General features: G+C 48.9%; 1 long non-coding RNA gene across 2 annotated transcripts in view; it reads right to left on the bottom strand.

Moving 5' to 3' along the window:
- Positions 1 to 17,518, bottom strand: part of LOC138750485 (uncharacterized) — a 167,577-nt gene that overhangs the window by 142,913 nt on the left and 7,146 nt on the right. For both annotated transcript variants that reach the window (XR_011349357.1, XR_011349358.1), the window contains exon 2: positions 12,734 to 12,862. This is a non-coding gene — a long non-coding RNA (uncharacterized lncRNA). The remainder of the gene's footprint in view (positions 1 to 12,733; positions 12,863 to 17,518) is intronic.

Here is a 17,518-nt window from a genome sequence, read left to right as displayed (position 1 = left end):
AGGTTGGAAAAAGTGGGGAACCGTGGAGGACACTGCAGGACAGAGGGGAACCAAAGGGAGCATGGCGAACAGATTGTAAAAAAGTGGGGAACCGTGGGGAACACTGCAGAACAGTATGAAACCAAAGCGAGCCGGGGGAACAGTTTGGAAAATGTGGGGAACCGTGGGGAACACTGCAGAATAGAGGGGAACCAAAGGGTGCAGGGGGAACGGATTGGAAAAAGTGGGGAACCGTGTGGAAAAATGCAGAACAAAGCGGAACCAAAGGGAGCAGGGGGAACAGATTGGAAAAAGTGGGGATTCGTGGAGAGATCTGCAGAACAGAGGTGAACCAAAGGAAGCAGGGGGAACGGATTGGAAAAATTGGGGAAAAGTGTGGAAAAATGCGGAATAGAGGGGAACCAAAGGGAGCAGGGGGTACAGGATGGAAAAAAATGTGGAGAATCGTGGGGAACACTGCGGGACAGAGGGGAACCAAAAAGAACAGCGGGAACGGATTGCAAAAAGTTGGGAACCGTGGAGAACACTGCTGAACAGTGAGGAACCAAAGGGAGCAGGGGGAACAGATTGGAAAAAGTGGGGAACCGTGTGGAAAAATGCAGAACAGTGGGGAAACAAAGGGTGCAGGAGGAACAGATTAGAAGAAGTGGGGTACCGTGTGGAAAAATGCACAACAGTGGGGAACCAAAGGGAGCAGGGGGTACAGGATGGAAAAAAATGTGGAGAATCGTGGGGAACACTGCAGAATAGAGGGGAACCAAAGGGAGCAGGGGGAACGGATTGGAAAAAGTGGGGAAGCGTCGGGAACACTGCAGAACAGAGGCAAACCAAAGGGAACAGGGGGAACGGATTGGAAAAAGTGGGGAACCATGGGGGACACTGCAGGGCAGAGGGGATCCATAGGAAGCAGGGGGAACAGTTTTGAAAAAGTGGGGAACCGTGTGCAAAAATGCAAAACAGTGGGGAACCAAAGGGAGCAGGAGGAACAGATTGGAAAAAGTTGAGAACAGTGGGCAACACTGCAGAACAGAGGGGAACCAAAGGGAGCAGGGGAACGCATTGGAAAAAGTGGGGAAGTGTCGGGAACACTGCAGAACAGAGGAGAACCAAAGGGAGCAGGGGGAACGGATTGGAAAAAGTGGGGAACCGTGTGGAAAAATGCAGAACAGTGGGGAAACAAAGGGTGCAGGAGGAACAGATTAGAAGAAGTGGGGTACCGTGTGCAAAAATGCACAAGAGTGGGGAACCAAAGGGAGCAGGGGGTACAGGATGGAAAAAAATGTGGAGAATCGTGGGGAACACTGCAGAATAGAGAGGCACCAAAGGGAGCAGGGGGAACGGATTGGAAAAAGTGGGGAAGCGTCGGGAACGCTGCAGAACAGAGGTGAACCAAAGTGAACAGGGGGAACGGTTTGGAAAAAGTGGGGAACCGTGTGGATCACTGCAGAACAGAGGGGAACCAAAGGGAGCAGGGGAACGCATTGGAAAAAGTGGGGAAGCGTCAGGAACACTGCAGAACAGAGGAGAACCAAAGGGAGCAGGGGGAACAGATTGGAAAAAGTGGGGAACCGTTTGGAAAAAGTAGGGAACCGTGTGGAAAAATGCAGAATAGTGGGGAACCAAAGGGAGCAGGGGGAACGAATTGGAAAAGGTGGAGAACTGTGGGGAACACTGCAGAACAGAGGGGAACCAAAGGGAGAAGGGGAAACGGATTGAAAAAGTGGGGCCCATGGCAAACACTGCATTCCAGAGGGGAATCAAAGGGAGCAGGGGGAACAGATTGGAAAAAGTGGGGAACCGTGGGGAACACTGCAGAACAGAGGGGAACCAAACGGAGCAGGGGCAACGGATTGCAAAAAGTTGGGAACTGTGGAGAACACGGAAGGACAGAGGGGAACCAAAGGGAACAAGGGGAACAGGTTGGAAAAAGTGGTGTCCCATGGTTAACACTGCAAGGCAGAGGGGAACGATAGGGAGCAGGGGGTACAGTATGTAAAAAAATGTGGTGAATCGTGAGGAACACTAGAATAGAGGGGAACCAAAGGGAGCAGGGGGAACGGATTGGAAAAAGTGGGGAAGCGTCGGGAACACTGCAGAACAGAGGAGAACCAAAGGGAGCAGCGGGAACAGATTGGAAAATGTGGGGAACCGATTGGAAAACGTAGGGAACCGTGTGGAAAAATGCAGAAATGTGGGGAACAAAAGGGAGCAAGGGGAACGAATTGGAAAAGGTGGAGAACTGTGGCGAACACTGCAGAACAGAGGGGAACCAAAGAGAGCAGAGGGAACGGATTGGAAAAAGTGGGGAACCGTGGTGCATGACAGAGGGGAACCAAAGGGATCAGGGGGAACAGATAAGAAAAAATTGGTGGAGCTGTGAAAACACTGCATGACAGAGGGGAACCAAAGGGAACAGGAGGTACAGGTTGGAAAAAGTGGGGAACCGTGGGGAACACTGCAGAACAGTATGAAACCAAAGCGAGCCGGGGGAACAGTTTGGAAAATGTGGGGAACCGTGGAGATCACTGCAGAACAGAGGGGACCCAAAGGGAGCAGGGGAACAGATTGGAAAAAGTGGGGAACCGTGGGGAACACTGAACAATAGAGGGGAACCAAAGGGAGCAGGGGAAATGGATTGGAAAAAGTGGGGAATCGTGGGAAACACTGCAGAACCAAAGGGAGCAGGTGGAACAGTTTGGAAAAAATGTGGAGAACCATGGGGAAAACTGCAGAACAGAGTGGAGCGAAAGGAGCAGGGGGAACAGATTGGAAAAAGTGGGGTCCCATGCGGAACACTGCAAGGCAGAGGGGAACCATAGGGAGCAGGGGGTACAGGATGGAAAAAAAAGGGAGAAATGTAGGGAACAATGCAGAATAGAGGGGAACCAAAGGGAGCAGGGGGAACGGATTGGAAAAAGTGGGGAAGCGTCGGGAACACTGCAGAACAGAGGGGAATCAAAGGGTGCAGGGGGAACAGATTGGAAAAAGTGGGGAACCGTGAGGAACACTGCAGAACAGAGGTGAACCAAAGGGAGCAGGGGGTACAGTTCGGAAAAGTGGGGAACCGTGGGGAACAATGCAGAACAGAGGGTAACCAAAGGGAACAGGGGTAACAGATTGGAAAAAGTGGGGAATCGTGGGGAGTTCTGCAGAACAGAGGTGAACCAAAGGAAGCAGGGGGATCGGATTGGAAAAAGTGGGGAACAGTGTGGAAAAATGCAGAACAGAGGGGAACCAGAGGTAGCAGGGGAAACAGATTGGAAAAAGTGGGGAACCGTGGGGAACACTGCTGAACAGAGGGGAACCAAAGGGAGCAGGGGGTACAGATAGGAAAAAGTGGGGAATCGTGGGGAACACTGCACGACAGAGGGGAACCAAAGGGATCAGGAGGAACAGATAGGAAAAAATTGGGATCTGTGAAAACACTGCATGACAGAGGGGTACCAAAGGGAGCAGGTGGTACAGGTTGGAAAAAGTGGGGAACCGTGGAGGACACTGCAGGACAGAGGGGAACCAAAGGGAGCATGGCGAACAGATTGTAAAAAAGTGGGGAACCGTGGGGAACACTGCAGAACAGTATGAAACCAAAGCGAGCCGGGGGAACAGTTTGGAAAATGTGGGGAACCGTGGGGAACACTGCAGAATAGAGGGGAACCAAAGGGAGCAGGGGGAACAGATTGGAAAAAGTGGGGATTCGTGGAGAGATCTGCAGAACAGAGGTGAACCAAAGGAAGCAGGGGGAGCGGATTGGAAAAATTGGGGAAAAGTGTGGAAAAATGCGGAATAGAGGGGAACCAAAGGGAGCAGGGGGTACAGGATGGAAAAAAATGTGGAGAATCGTGGGGAACACTGCGGGACAGAGGGGAACCAAAAAGAACAGCGGGAACGGATTGCAAAAAGTTGGGAACCGTGGAGAACACTGCTGAACAGTGAGGAACCAAAGGGAGCAGGGGGAACAGATTGGAAAAAGTGGGGAACCGTGTGGAAAAATGCAGAACAGTGGGGAAACAAAGGGTGCAGGAGGAACAGATTAGAAGAAGTGGGGTACCGTGTGCAAAAATGCACAACAGTGGGGAACCAAAGGGAGCAGGGGGTACAGGATGGAAAAAAATGTGGAGAATCGTGGGGAACACTGCAGAATAGAGGGGAACCAAAGGGAGCAGGGGGAACGGATTGGAAAAAGTGGGGAAGCGTCGGGAACACTGCAGAACAGAGGCGAACCAAAGGGAACAGGGGGAACGGATTGGAAAAAGTGGGGAACCATGGGGGACACTGCAGGGCAGAGGGGATCCATAGGGAGCAGGGGGAACAGTTTTGAAAAAGTGGGGAACCGTGTGCAAAAATGCAAAACAGTGGGGAACCAAAGGGAGCAGGAGGAACAGATTGGAAAAAGTTGTGAACAGTGGGCAACACTGCAGAACAGAGGGGAACCAAAGGGAGCAGGGGAACGCATTGGAAAAAGTGGGGAAGCGTCGGGAACACTGCAGAACAGAGGAGAACCAAAGGGAGCAGGGGGAACGGATTGGAAAAAGTGGGGAACCGTGTGGAAAAATGCAGAACAGTGGGGAAACAAAGGGTGCAGGAGGAACAGATTAGAAGAAGTGGGGTACCGTGTGCAAAAATGCACAACAGTGGGGAACCAAAGGGAGCAGGGGGTACAGGATGGAAAAAAATGTGGAGAATCGTGGGGAACACTGCAGAATAGAGAGGCACCAAAGGGAGCAGGGGGAACGGATTGGAAAAAGTGGGGAAGCGTTGGGAACGCTGCAGAACAGAGGTGAACCAAAGTGAACAGGGGGAACGGTTTGGAAAAAGTGGGGAACCGTGTGGATCACTGCAGAACAGAGGGGAACCAAAGGGAGCAGGGGAACGCATTGGAAAAAGTGGGGAAGCGTCAGGAACACTGCAGAACAGAGGAGAACCAAAGGGAGCAGGGGGAACAGATTGGAAAAAGTGGGGAACCGTTTGGAAAAAGAAGGGAACCGTGTGGAAAAATGCAGAATAGTGGGGAACCAAAGGGAGCAGGGGGAACGAATTGGAAAAGGTGGAGAACTGTGGGGAACACTGCAGAACAGAGGGGAACCAAAGGGAGAAGGGGAAACGGATTGAAAAAGTGGGGCCCATGGCAAACACTGCATTCCAGAGGGGAATCAAAGGGAGCAGGGGGAACAGATTGGAAAAATTGGGGAACTGTGGGGAACACTGCAGTACAGAAGGGAAACAAACGGAGCAGGGGGAACGGATTGCAAAAAGTTGATAACTGTGGAGAACACGGCAGGACAGAGGGGAACCAAAGGGAACAAGGGGAACAGGTTGGAAAAAGTGGGGTCCTATGGGTAACACTGCAAGGCAGAGGGGAACCATAGGGAGCAGGGGGTACAGGATGGAAAAAAATGTGGAGAATCGTGGGGAACACTGCAGAATAGAGGGGAACCAAAGGGAGCAGGGGGAATGGATTGGAAAAAGTGGGGAAGCGTCGGGAACACTGCAGAACAGAGGAGAACCAAAGAGAGCAGAGGGAACAGATTGCATAAAGAGGGGATCCGATTGGAAAAAGTAGGGAACCGTGTGGAAAATTGGAGAAAGGTGGGGAACCAAAGGGAGCAGGGGGATCGAATTGGAAAAGGTGGAGAACTGTGGGGAACACAGCAGAACAGAGGGGAACCAAAGGGAGCAGATGGAACGGATTGGAAAAAGTGGGGACTGTGGGGAACACTGCATGACAGTGGGGAACCAAAGGGAGCAGGAGGTACAGGTTGGAAAAAGTGGGGAACCGTGGAGAACACTGCAGCACAGAGGGGAACAAAAGTGAGCAGGGGAAACGGATTGCAAAAAGTGGGGCCCATGGCGAACACTGCATGACAGAGGGTAATCAAAGGGAGCAGGGGGAACCGATTGGAAAAAGTGGGGAACTGTGGGAAACACTGCAGAACAGAGGGGAACCAAAGGTAGCAGGGGGAACGGATTGGAAAAGGTGGGGAACCATGGGGGACACTGCAGGGCAGAGGGAAACCAAAGGGAGCATGGGAACAGATTAGAAAAAATTTGGAGAACCGTGGGGAAAACTGCAGAACAGAGCGGAACCAAAGGGAGCAGGGGGAACAGATCGGAAAAGTGCGGACCCGTGGGGAACAATGCAGAACAGAGAGGAACCAAAGGGAGAAGGGGGAACAGATTGGAAAAAGTGGGGAATCGTGGGGAGTTCTGCAGAACAGTGGGGACCCAAAGAGAGCAGGGGAAAGGATTCGAAAAAGTGGACCGTGGGGAACTCTGCAGAAAAGAGGTGGACCAAAGGAAGCAGGGGGAACGGATTGGAAAAAATGGGGAACAGTGTGGAAAAATGTAGAACAGAGGCGAACCAGAGGGAGAAGGGGGAACAGATTAGAAAAAATTTGGAGAACCGTGGGGAACACTGCAGAACAGTGAGGAACCAAAGGGAGCAGGGGGAACGAATTGGAAAAGGTGGAGAACTGTGGGGAACAATGTAGAACAGAGGGGAACCAAAGGGAGCAGAGGGAACGGTTTGGAAAAAGTGGGGAACCGTGGGGAACACTGCACGACAGAGGAGAACCAAAGGGATCAGGGGGAACAGATAGAAAAAAATTGGGGAACTGTGAAAACACTGCATGACAGAGGGGAACCAAAGGGAGCAGGAGGTACAGGTTGGAAAAAGTGGGGAACCGTGGAGGACACTGCAGGACAGAGGGGAACCAAAGGGAGCAGGGGGTACAGGATTTAAAAAAATGAGGAGAATCGTGGGGAACACTGCAGAATAAAGGGGAACCAAAGGGAGCAAGGGGAACTGTTTTGAAAAAGTGGGGAACCGTGTGCAAAAATGCGGAACAGTTGGTAACCAAAGGGAGCAGGAGGAACAGATTGGAAAAAGTTGAGAACAGTGGACAACACTGCAGAACCGAGGGGAATCAAAGGGTGCAGGGGGAACAGATTGAAAAAAGTGGGGAACCGTGTGGAACACTGCAGAACAGAGGTGAACCAAAGGGAGCAGGGAGTACAGTTCGGAAAAGTGGGGAACCGTGGGGAACAATGCAGAACAGAGGGGAACCAAAGGGAACAGGGGTAACAGATTGGAAAAAGTGGGGAATTGTGGGGAGTTCTGCAGAACAGAGGTGAACCAAAGGAAGCAGGGGGATCGGATTGGAAAAAGTGGGGAACATTGTGGAAAAATGCAGAACAGAGGGGAACCAGAGGTAGCAGGGGAAACAGATTGGAAAAAGTGGGGAACCGTGGGGAACACTGCAGAACAGAGGGGCACCAAAGGGAGCAGAGGGAATGCATTGGAAAAAGTGGGGAACCGTGGGGAACACTGCACGACAGAGGGGAACCAAAGGAAGCAGGGGGAACGGATTGGAAAAAGTTGCGCCGGTGGGGAACACTGTAGGACAGAGGGGAATCAAAGGGAGCAGGGGGAACTGATTGGAAAAAGTGGGGAACTGTGGGGAACACTGCAGAACAGAGGGCAAACAAACGGAACAAGGGGAATCAATTGCAAAAAGTTGGGAACCGTGGAGGACAATGCAGAACAGGGGAAACCAAAGGAAGCAGGGCAAACAGTTTGTAAAAAAGTGGGGAACCGTGGGGAATGCTGCAGAACAGTATGAAACCAAAGCGAGCCGGGGGAATGGTTTGGAAAATGTGGGGAACCGTGGGGAAAACTGCAGAACAGAGTGGAGACAAAGGAGCAGGGGGAACAGATTGGAAAAAGTGGGGAACCGTGGGGAACACTGCAGAACAGAGGGGAACCAAACGGAGCAGGGGCAACGGATTGCAAAAAGTTGGGAACTGTGGAGAACACGGAAGGACAGAGGGGAACCAAAGGGAACAAGGGGAACAGGTTGGAAAAAGTGGTGTCCCATGGGTAACACTGCAAGGCAGAGGGGAACCATAGGGAGCAGGGGGTACAGTATGTAAAAAAATGTGGAGAATCGTGAGGACCACTAGAATAGAGGGGAACCAAAGGGGGCAGGGGGAACGGATTGGAAAAAGTGGGGAAGCGTCGGGAACACTGCAGAACAGAGGAGAACCAAATGGAGCAGCGGGAACAGATTGGAAAATGTGGGGAACCGATTGGAAAACGTAGGGAACCGTGTGGAAAAATGCAGAAATGTGGGGAACAAAAGGGAGCAAGGGGAACGAATTGGAAAAGGTGGAGAACTGTGGCGAACACTGCAGAACAGAGGGGAACCAAAGAGAGCAGAGGGAACGGATTGGAAAAAGTGGGGAACCGTGGTGCATGACAGAGGGGAACCAAAGGGATCAGGGGGAACAGATAAGAAAAAATTGGTGGAGCTGTGAAAACACTGCATGACAGAGGGGAACCAAAGGGAACAGGAGGTACAGGTTGGAAAAAGTGGGGAACCGTGGGGAACACTGCAGAACAGTATGAAACCAAAGCGAGCCGGGGGAACAGTTTGGAAAATGTGGGGAACCGTGGAGATCACTGCAGAACAGAGGGGACCCAAAGGGAGCAGGGGAACAGATTGGAAAAAGTGGGGAACCGTGGGGAACACTGAACAATAGAGGGGAACCAAAGGGAGCAGGGGAAATGGATTGGAAAAAGTGGGGAATCGTGGGAAACACTGCAGAACCAAAGGGAGCAGGTGGAACAGTTTGGAAAAAATGTGGAGAACCATGGGGAAAACTGCAGAACAGAGTGGAGCGAAAGGAGCAGGGGGAACAGATTGGAAAAAGTGGGGTCCCATGCGGAACACTGCAAGGCAGAGGGGAACCATAGGGAGCAGGGGGTACAGGATGGAAAAAAAAGGGAGAAATGTAGGGAACAATGCAGAATAGAGGGGAACCAAAGGGAGCAGGGGGAACGGATTGGAAAAAGTGGGGAAGCGTCGGGAACACTGCAGAACAGAGGGGAATCAAAGGGTGCAGGGGGAACAGATTGGAAAAAGTGGGGAACCGTGAGGAACACTGCAGAACAGAGGTGAACCAAAGGGAGCAGGGGGTACAGTTCGGAAAAGTGGGGAACCGTGGGGAACAATGCAGAACAGAGGGGAACCAAAGGGAACAGGAAGAACAGATTGGAAAAAGTTGAGAACAGTGGGCAACACTGCAGAACAGAGGGGAATCAAAGGGTGCAGGGGGAACAGATTGGAAAAAGTGGGGAACCGTGAGGAACACTGCAGAACAGAGGTGAACCAAAGGGAGCAGGGGGTACAGTTCGGAAAAGTGGGGAACCGTGGGGAACAATGCAGAACAGAGGTGAACCAAAGGAAGCAGGGGAAACGGATTGGAAAAAGTGGGGAACAGTGTGGAAAAATGCAGAACAGAGGGGAACCAGAGGTAGCAGGGGAAACAGATTGGAAAAAGTGGGGAACCGTGGGGAACACTGCAGAACAGAGGGGAACCAAACGGAGCAGGGGGAACGGATTGCAAAAAGTTGGGAACCGTGGAGAACACGGCAGGACAGGGGGGAACCAAAGGGAACAAGGGGAACAGGTTGGAAAAAGTGGGGTCCCATGGGTAACACTGCAAGGCAGAGGGGAACCATAGGGAGCAGGGGGTACAGGATGGAAAAAAATGTATAGAATCGTGGGGAACACTGTAGAATAGAGGGGAACTAAAGGGAGCAGGAGGAATGGTTTGGAAAAAGTGGGGAACCGATTGGAAAAAGTTGGGAACCATGTGGAAAAATGCAGAAAGGTGGGGAACCAAAGGGAGCAGGGGGAACGAATTGGAAAAGGTGGAGAACTGTGGGGAACACTGCAGAACACAGGGGAACCAAAGGGAGCAGAGGGAACGGATTGGAAAAAGTGGGGAACCGTGGGGAACACTGCAGAACAGTATGAAACCAAAGAGAGCCGGGGGAACAGTTTGGAAAATGTGGGGAGCCGTGGGGATCACTGCAGAACAGAGGGGAACCAAAGGGAGCAGGGGAACACATTGGAAAAAGTGGGGAACCGTAGAGAACACTGCAGCTCAGAGGGGAACCAAATAGAGCAGGGGGTAATGTGGGTAATAATTGGGGAACAGTGAGGAACAATGGGGAACAGTTGGGGATCAGTGGGGAACAGAGGGAAAAAGTCGGGAACAGTTGTGGAACAGTGGAGAACAAATGGGAAACAGTGGGATAAATGGGGAACGGTACGGAGCATTGGGAAAAATGGGGAACAGGTTGGAACAGATGCAGAACAGTGGGGAACTGTGGAGAAAAGTAGGGTACAGTGTGGAACCCAGGGGTACACTGCAGAATAATGGGGAATGGAGGGATTATTGGGAAGTGGGGGGAACAATGAGGAAAAGGGAACAGTGGGGAACACTGCAGAACAGACGGGAACAAAGGGGAACAGTGGGGAACAGATGGGTAACAGTGGGGAACAGATGGGTAACAGCTTGAGAATAATGGGGAACATATGGGGAACTAACGGTGAATAGTGGGGAACCTTGTAGACCAGGTGTGAAAATGCTGGGAAACAGATGGGATTGATGGGGAACAGGTGAAGAATAGTGGGGAACAGTGAAGAACTGTGGGGACCAGATGTGGAATATTAGGGTACAGTGGGAAAAATGGGGGAAAGTGGGGAACAAAGGGGTACAGTGCAGAACAGTTCAGGAACAGCTGGAAAATAGAGAGGAACATTGGGGAGCAGGAGTAATAGTGTGGAACAGACGGTAAACAGTGGAGAAAGGGGGTAACAGTGAGGTACAGATGGAAAAGAGATGGGGAAGTGATGGGGAACAGTGAAGATCCATGGGGACCAGGTGGGTAACTGCTGGGAAACAGTGAGGAACAGTGGAGAACCATTTGGGAACAATGAAGAACTGTGGGGAACTGTGAAGGACAGTGGGGAATAGTGGGGAACAGTTAGTACAGTGGGGAACATAGAGTCACATTGGGGAAGAGTGGGGAACACTGGGGAAATGTTGAAGACTGTGGGGAGCTGTGGATAATTCTGGGGGGCAGTGGGAAACAAATGGTGAACAGTGGAGATCTGTGGAAAACAGTGTGGAAAAGTGGGGCACAGATGGGAAAGAGTTGAACATTTTGTGGGCAAAAATGTGGTACAGTGGGTTACGGTGGGGGGATTGTTGGAGAACAGTGCAGAACATTGGGGAATATGGGGAACATTGGGGAACAGATGGTGACTGATGTGGAATATAGGGGAACAGTTGGGAACATTGTTGAACAGTAGGGAATAGTGGGAAAATGGGGAAAAGTGGGGAAAAGGAGGAACTGTGGGGAACAGTCTGGGAATTGAGGGTAACAGGTGTGAAACAGTAGAGAACAGTGGGAAAAATGGGAAACAGTGTGGAACAGAGGGAGAAGAGTGTGGAATAATGGGGTATACTGCAGAACAATGGGCAATGGAGGGGAATATTGGGGAGAAGGGGGGAACAATGAGGAAAGGGGAGCAGATGGGAACAGTGGGGAACACTGCAGGAGAGATGAGAACAGAGAAAACAAAAGGGAGCAGGGGGAACAATGGGGAACGGATGGGGAACAGTGGGGAACCATGGGGAATAGGTGGGAAACTGCTGGGAAACACTTGGGATTGGTGGGGAACAGTGGGAAAAAGTTGGGGAACAGGTGAAGAACAGTGGGGAACAGAGGTGAACTGTGGAGAACAGATGTGGAAGAGTGGGGATTAGTAGGAAAAATGGGGAACAGTTGGAGAACAGTGGGACACTGATGGGGAACAGTAGGGAAACATGGGGAAGAGGTGGGAAACTGCTGGGAAACAGTTGAGATTGGTAGAAACATTGGGGAACAGGTAAGGAACAGTGGGGAACAGTGAAGAGTTGTGGTGAACAGATGTGGAACAATAGGGTACAGTGGGAAAATGGGGTACAGTGAGGAAAATTGGGATAAATGGGCAAGAGTGGGGAACAGTTTGGAAACAGCTGGAAAACAGTGAAGAACTGTGGGGAACAGATGTGGAACAGTAGGGAACAGTGAGAAAAATGGGTAACTTTGGGGAACAGTTTGGGAACAGCTGGAGAACAGTGGGGAACAGTGAAGAACTGTGGGGGAACAATGGGGAACAGAGGGGAAGAATGAGTAACAGTGGGGAACAGAGGGTAACAGTGGAGAGCAGTGGGGAACATTTGGCGAACATTGGAGAATGTGGGGAACAGTGTTAAAAAGTGTTTGACAGGTGGGGAACAGTGGGGAACCGTGGGGAACACGTAAAATTGTTGGGGAACTGTACTATGGAGGGCAACAGCTGGGAAAATTGAGGAATGTAAGGAAGGAAAGGGGAACAGTGGAGATCTCTGCGGAACAGTGGGCAACAGAGGGGAATAGTGGGGAGCAGTGGGGAACGGATAGCGAACTGTGGAGAATGGGAGAACAGTGGAGAAAAGTGGGGAACAGATTGGGAAATGAGGGGAACAGTGGGGGACCATGGAGAACAGTGGTGAAACGTGGGGAACTGGTGGGAAACAGCAGGCAGAACAATGGAGAACAGGTGTGGAATAGGTGACGAACAGTGGGAAACAGTTTAGAACAGATAGGGAACTGATGGGGAACTCTGGGGACTTGTGGGGACTGTTGGGAGGGCAGAAAGGTACATATATACAGATTTGAAATATGCATTTGGAGTGGTACACACATTTAGGAAAATTTGGAAAGAACGAGGGATGATAACAACAAGATGAAAAGAACTGGCTCATGAGCAACTAACTGAAAAGACTTTGGAAGCATTAATCAAACCAGAAAGAATTGCCACAGTACATGTACCAGGTCATCAGAAGGGGAACTCACCAAAAGCACGAGGAAATCGGATGGCTGATGAACTGGCCCGACAAGCGGCACGATCAGGAAAAGTACATCCACCTGATGGCTCTGATACCTCTCAGAGAAGGGCTGAAGAAGGTCCTATCTTTTCCCTCCCTGAAGAAGAAAAAAATGGAAAAGATGGGAGCAAAGAAGACGGAAAATGGTGGCTCCCCAATGGAAGACAATTGTTAAATAAAGAAATCACCCAGCAGATACTAGGGGAACTGCACTCATGCTCCCACCGGGAGTGCAAGCACTGTGTGATGCATTCTTACAAACTTATGCCTGCAGAGGAGTCTATATCCTAGCAAGACAGGCAGTGAACCGCTGTGTGATCTGTTTAAAGGTTAATAAGAAAGTTATAAGAAAGTTATGAAAGCTATGCCTGGAGGAGTACCACCTTTAGCAATCTGGCCATTTCAGCGGATACAAGTGGATTTCACCAAACTCCCTAAGGTCCAGCGATGGAAATTTCTACTAGCAGTAGTGGACCATTTCACGAGATGGGTTGAAGCATTCCCCACCGTCAATGCCACTGAACAAGCATATAATTCTGGAAAAAATTGTACCCCGATATGGAATAGCCGAATCCATCAATTCAGATCAGGGAAAGCACTTCGCTTCTAAAATTTACAGCCTGGTCTGTGAAACCTTAGGGATAAAATGGAAGCTGCATACTCCAAGGCATCAAAGTGGAACAAATGAATGCCACTTTAAAAATGCAAATTACATAACTAAAAGAAGAGACTAAATTACCCTGGACCAAGTGCTAACCAATAACTCTTCTCAGAATTCGGACAGCCCCATGACAAAACATTAATATCCCCTTACGAGATGTTATTTGGACTCCCATATTTGGGGCGGATAGAAGGAATACCTACAGTCAAAAATAATGATGTGTTTTTAAGGAATTATCGACTGGCAGTTTCTCGTTCTCTTGCAGATTTAAAAGCTAAGCGTCTGCTGGTGCAGAGCCCTCCTCTGCATTTCTCTATCCACTCTGTGAATGCTGGTGACTGGGTCCTGATCAATTCGTGGAAAGAAGAAAAGCTTCAGCCCTGGTGGAACAGACCATATCTAGTACTATTGACCACAGAAAAATCAGACTGAACAAAGGAAAAGGGGTGGACACATGCTAAAAGTTAAATAAATGGGCCCCAACAGTATCAGATAGATGTTTTCGCTGTAAGAAGGAAACGGGAACAACAGTATATTTCAATTTGGGCATGTGAGAAAGTGGAAAAGTTTTGGGAAGATCTAAATCAGGTATTAAATAAAATCACAAAAAATAACATATCAAAAAATCCAGAGATTTTTCTTCTAAATAATATAAGAAGTAAAGAACGTGGCCTCGATTTGTATGAAGCGCAAAAAAGATTTATTACGATAGCCTTAGCTGTAGCAAAAAAATGTACAATGTCAACCTGGAAATCAGAAGATAGCCTGGGAATACAGCAATGATACATGGAAATGAATAAATGTATTGAATTGGAAAAATAACATATAATTTAAGAAATAACATCACAGTATTCGAACAAATTTGGGAACCGTACATGGAACACAAAAGAGAGGTCCTACCGCAGACCACCACCTCTTGAAATGACAGAATGAGAAGTAGACGAAATGAACTGACCCAGTGTGTAAAAGTAGATGACACAATTTTCTTGTCTATTCCATTGTGTGATAACATTGTTTAATGGGTTTATTGTATTGTATATGTTGAATGTTTAGTGGGTGGGGAGGGGGGTGGGACACTATATATTCAAGAGGGAAACGTTTGTGGGTATTTTGGTGAATATGGCTCATAGTGCGAAGAAAAAAAACTTTAAAAAAAGAATAAAGGGACCTGTGGTCCCACCACCAGCCACAGAAAGAAGGAAAGAGGAGTAAAAAGGAACAGAAAAGAAAACTACAATAATGAAACTTTTGCGCTTACTATTTCAATTTGACTTATACATATCATAACTTTGCGTGTTAAACCTAAAAATTATTTTATCTCTCTATGTACTAATTATGCTAAGAACCAAAATCAAACAGATTGTTGGGTTTCTGCGAAAATACCACACCATGGCAAGTCAGGAGTCCCCTTAGTAGCAATCCCTCTCTCCCTACACAAATTATTTGATATATAGATCTTGCCGAGCAACAGTGATCCAACCATTGAAGATAAATACAAAGGGTGGTCGATACGACCAAAACCAACAAAGTCACCAACTCCTCAGTCTGGAGAGATGCTTCCTTTTGAGAAACCAACTAGGAGTTTCCAATTTCATGAAGAATTAGACCGTCACACGACTGTGAATCCCACACCCGGTGAATGGCACATATTGGGTGTGTGGACGTAAAATTTATTCATGGTTACCTGGAGAAAAGGAATGTTGGAATCGGACAAAAGGATTTATATTGACCTGTACACCTAAAGGTTGGAGTGGATGTTATTACCTGGCTTACTTAATTCCCCATGTCCGTGAACTTAATCAGCTACCTGTACTAGGCTTGTCCCATGGGAAAAGCAAAAGGGTGACTGAAGGAGATCGTCTCATGTGGAGGTTTTTCCCAACATATGGAGCTGCACAAAGTGCGGTTGAGATTCAAAAATAGCAGCCACCCTAGATGAACTAGTAAATAATACGAACCTGGTACTTGGGGAAGTCCAATCCCAAGTCTGGGCAATAAATACAGAAATGGCCACCATGCAACTTACAGTCCTCCAAAAATGCATGGCCCTTGATTTTATTTTGACAGAGAAAGGGCTTTAATTGGTTCTGAATGTTACACATACATCCTGGATGAATCAGCTAATATCTCGGATTTGGTGGTCCATATTAAAAAGTGTAGAGAGAAGATCCAGGAGACTAGAGATAAATATGAAAAAGGAGGTGATTGGACATGGGGAGATTGGAAATTCGGAGGTTGGCGGCCATAGTTAATGAACTTTGCTATATCTGGCTGAATGATTCTAGTGGGCTTATTGATTGGATCAGCCATCCTACGATGTTTTATCATGAGATCCATTTGCTCAGCTACTGGAGCGAAGCAGGTGGTATTAAAAAATCCCATGGCAGATGAACAACGACAAATTCAACTCATGTTACAATTTGAGGAAACAAAAGGTGAACAATAATGCAGTTTAATCAGAAATACATGATAACGAGAAAAAAGGAGGAATTGTGAAAAACAGTTGAATGTGATTACACTCGCACCATTCTGTGAAAAATGATGGAATGCAAAGTATGTAGATAAGAGCTTGAGAGTAGACAGTACTAGCCAGTGGGCCCCTTCTTATCTCAAGCCCCAAGGATGCAAGGAACTGGTTCAGGTTGGTACAGTGACCTAAGATAGTCTATAGCTAGTACTGCGATTGCCTCATAGAGACATGAACAGGCAATGTATGAAGAGGGAAGAACTGAGTGATACCTGGATTGATGGAAGGGAGAAGGAGAATGTTGTAATGTATTGGGATTCTGATTGGAAGAAGGTAAATGAAGGTGGGGTGATGTTGAACGCGGGACTGTACAAAAGAGTGATGATTCTGAACTTCCAGTGTGTCTCCAGACCAGGGACACCCGACTCTGCAGACTCGAAATAAAGATGAACCTGTTCTTCAAAACTTTTATCTCCAGAGTAAGGATTGTGAACACTTTATATTTCATGGTGGGGAATGGATGGTGAACAGTGGCGTAGTGTGAGAAACAGTGTGGAAAAGTGGGGCACAAGTGGAAACAGATGAGCTTCTGCTGGTCAACAATGGGGAACCAGGGTGTACGTTGGGGAACAGTGCGGAACATTGTTCCCCACTGTTCTCCTTTCCTCGTTCCCTCCCACTCCCCACTATTCCCCTCCGATCCCCATTTTTCTACAGTGTTCCCCACGCTTCCACAATCTTCTCCAGCTGTCCCCCCGGTTCCATACTTTTCCCCATGGTTCCCTACTTTTCCCCACTCTTCTGCATTATTCCCACTGTTCCCCACTTTTGCCCTCTGTTCCCCATTTAACCCACTGGTCCCCATGAACTGTTCTGCACTGTTGCCCATTTTTCCCAATGTTCTCCACTGTACCCCATCTGTTCCCCATATATACCTGTTCCCCAGAGGTTCACACCTGTTCCTGACTATTCCCCACAGTTCCCCACTTTTCCTTTCTGTTCTCCACTGTGCTCCTCTGTTCCCCAACAGGGGGAAGAAAGAGGAGCAGTGGGGAACAGAGGGGCACAGTGGGGAGCAGTTGAGAACAGGTGACGAACAGTGGATAACTAGCGAGTAACAGTGGACAAATGTTGGTAACAGATGGGGAACAGAAGGGAAAAGTCAGGAACAGTGGGGAATAGTTGTGGAACAGTGGGATAAATGTGGAACGGAGACAGCTGGAGAACAGTGGGGAACAGGGTGGAACAGATGCAGAATAGTGGGGAAATATAGGGAATAGTGTGGAGCAGGGGGTTCAAATGGAGAACAGTGGGGAACTGTGGGGAACAGTGGGAAGCAGATTAGGAAATGATGGGGAACACTATGGACCCATGGGGAACAATGTGAACACTATGGAACAGTGGGGAACAGTGAAGAACTAAGGGAAGAGGGGAAGAATGAGGAACAGAGGGGCACAGTGGAGAGCAGTGTAAAACAGAGGGGAAGATTGGGGAAAATGGGCAACAGGGCAGAAACATAGAAGATCAGAGCAGGAGTAGGTCATTCGGCCCTTCGAGCCTTCTCCGCCATTCAATGAGATCATGGCTGATCTTAAATTTCAGTACCCCGTCCCTGCCTTCTCTCC

The sequence above is a fragment of the Narcine bancroftii genome, unplaced genomic scaffold (genome assembly GCF_036971445.1).
Source record: "Narcine bancroftii isolate sNarBan1 unplaced genomic scaffold, sNarBan1.hap1 Scaffold_153, whole genome shotgun sequence".
Lineage (NCBI taxonomy): Eukaryota > Metazoa > Chordata > Chondrichthyes > Torpediniformes > Narcinidae > Narcine > Narcine bancroftii.
This window is presented reverse-complemented; position numbering and strand designations above follow the sequence as displayed.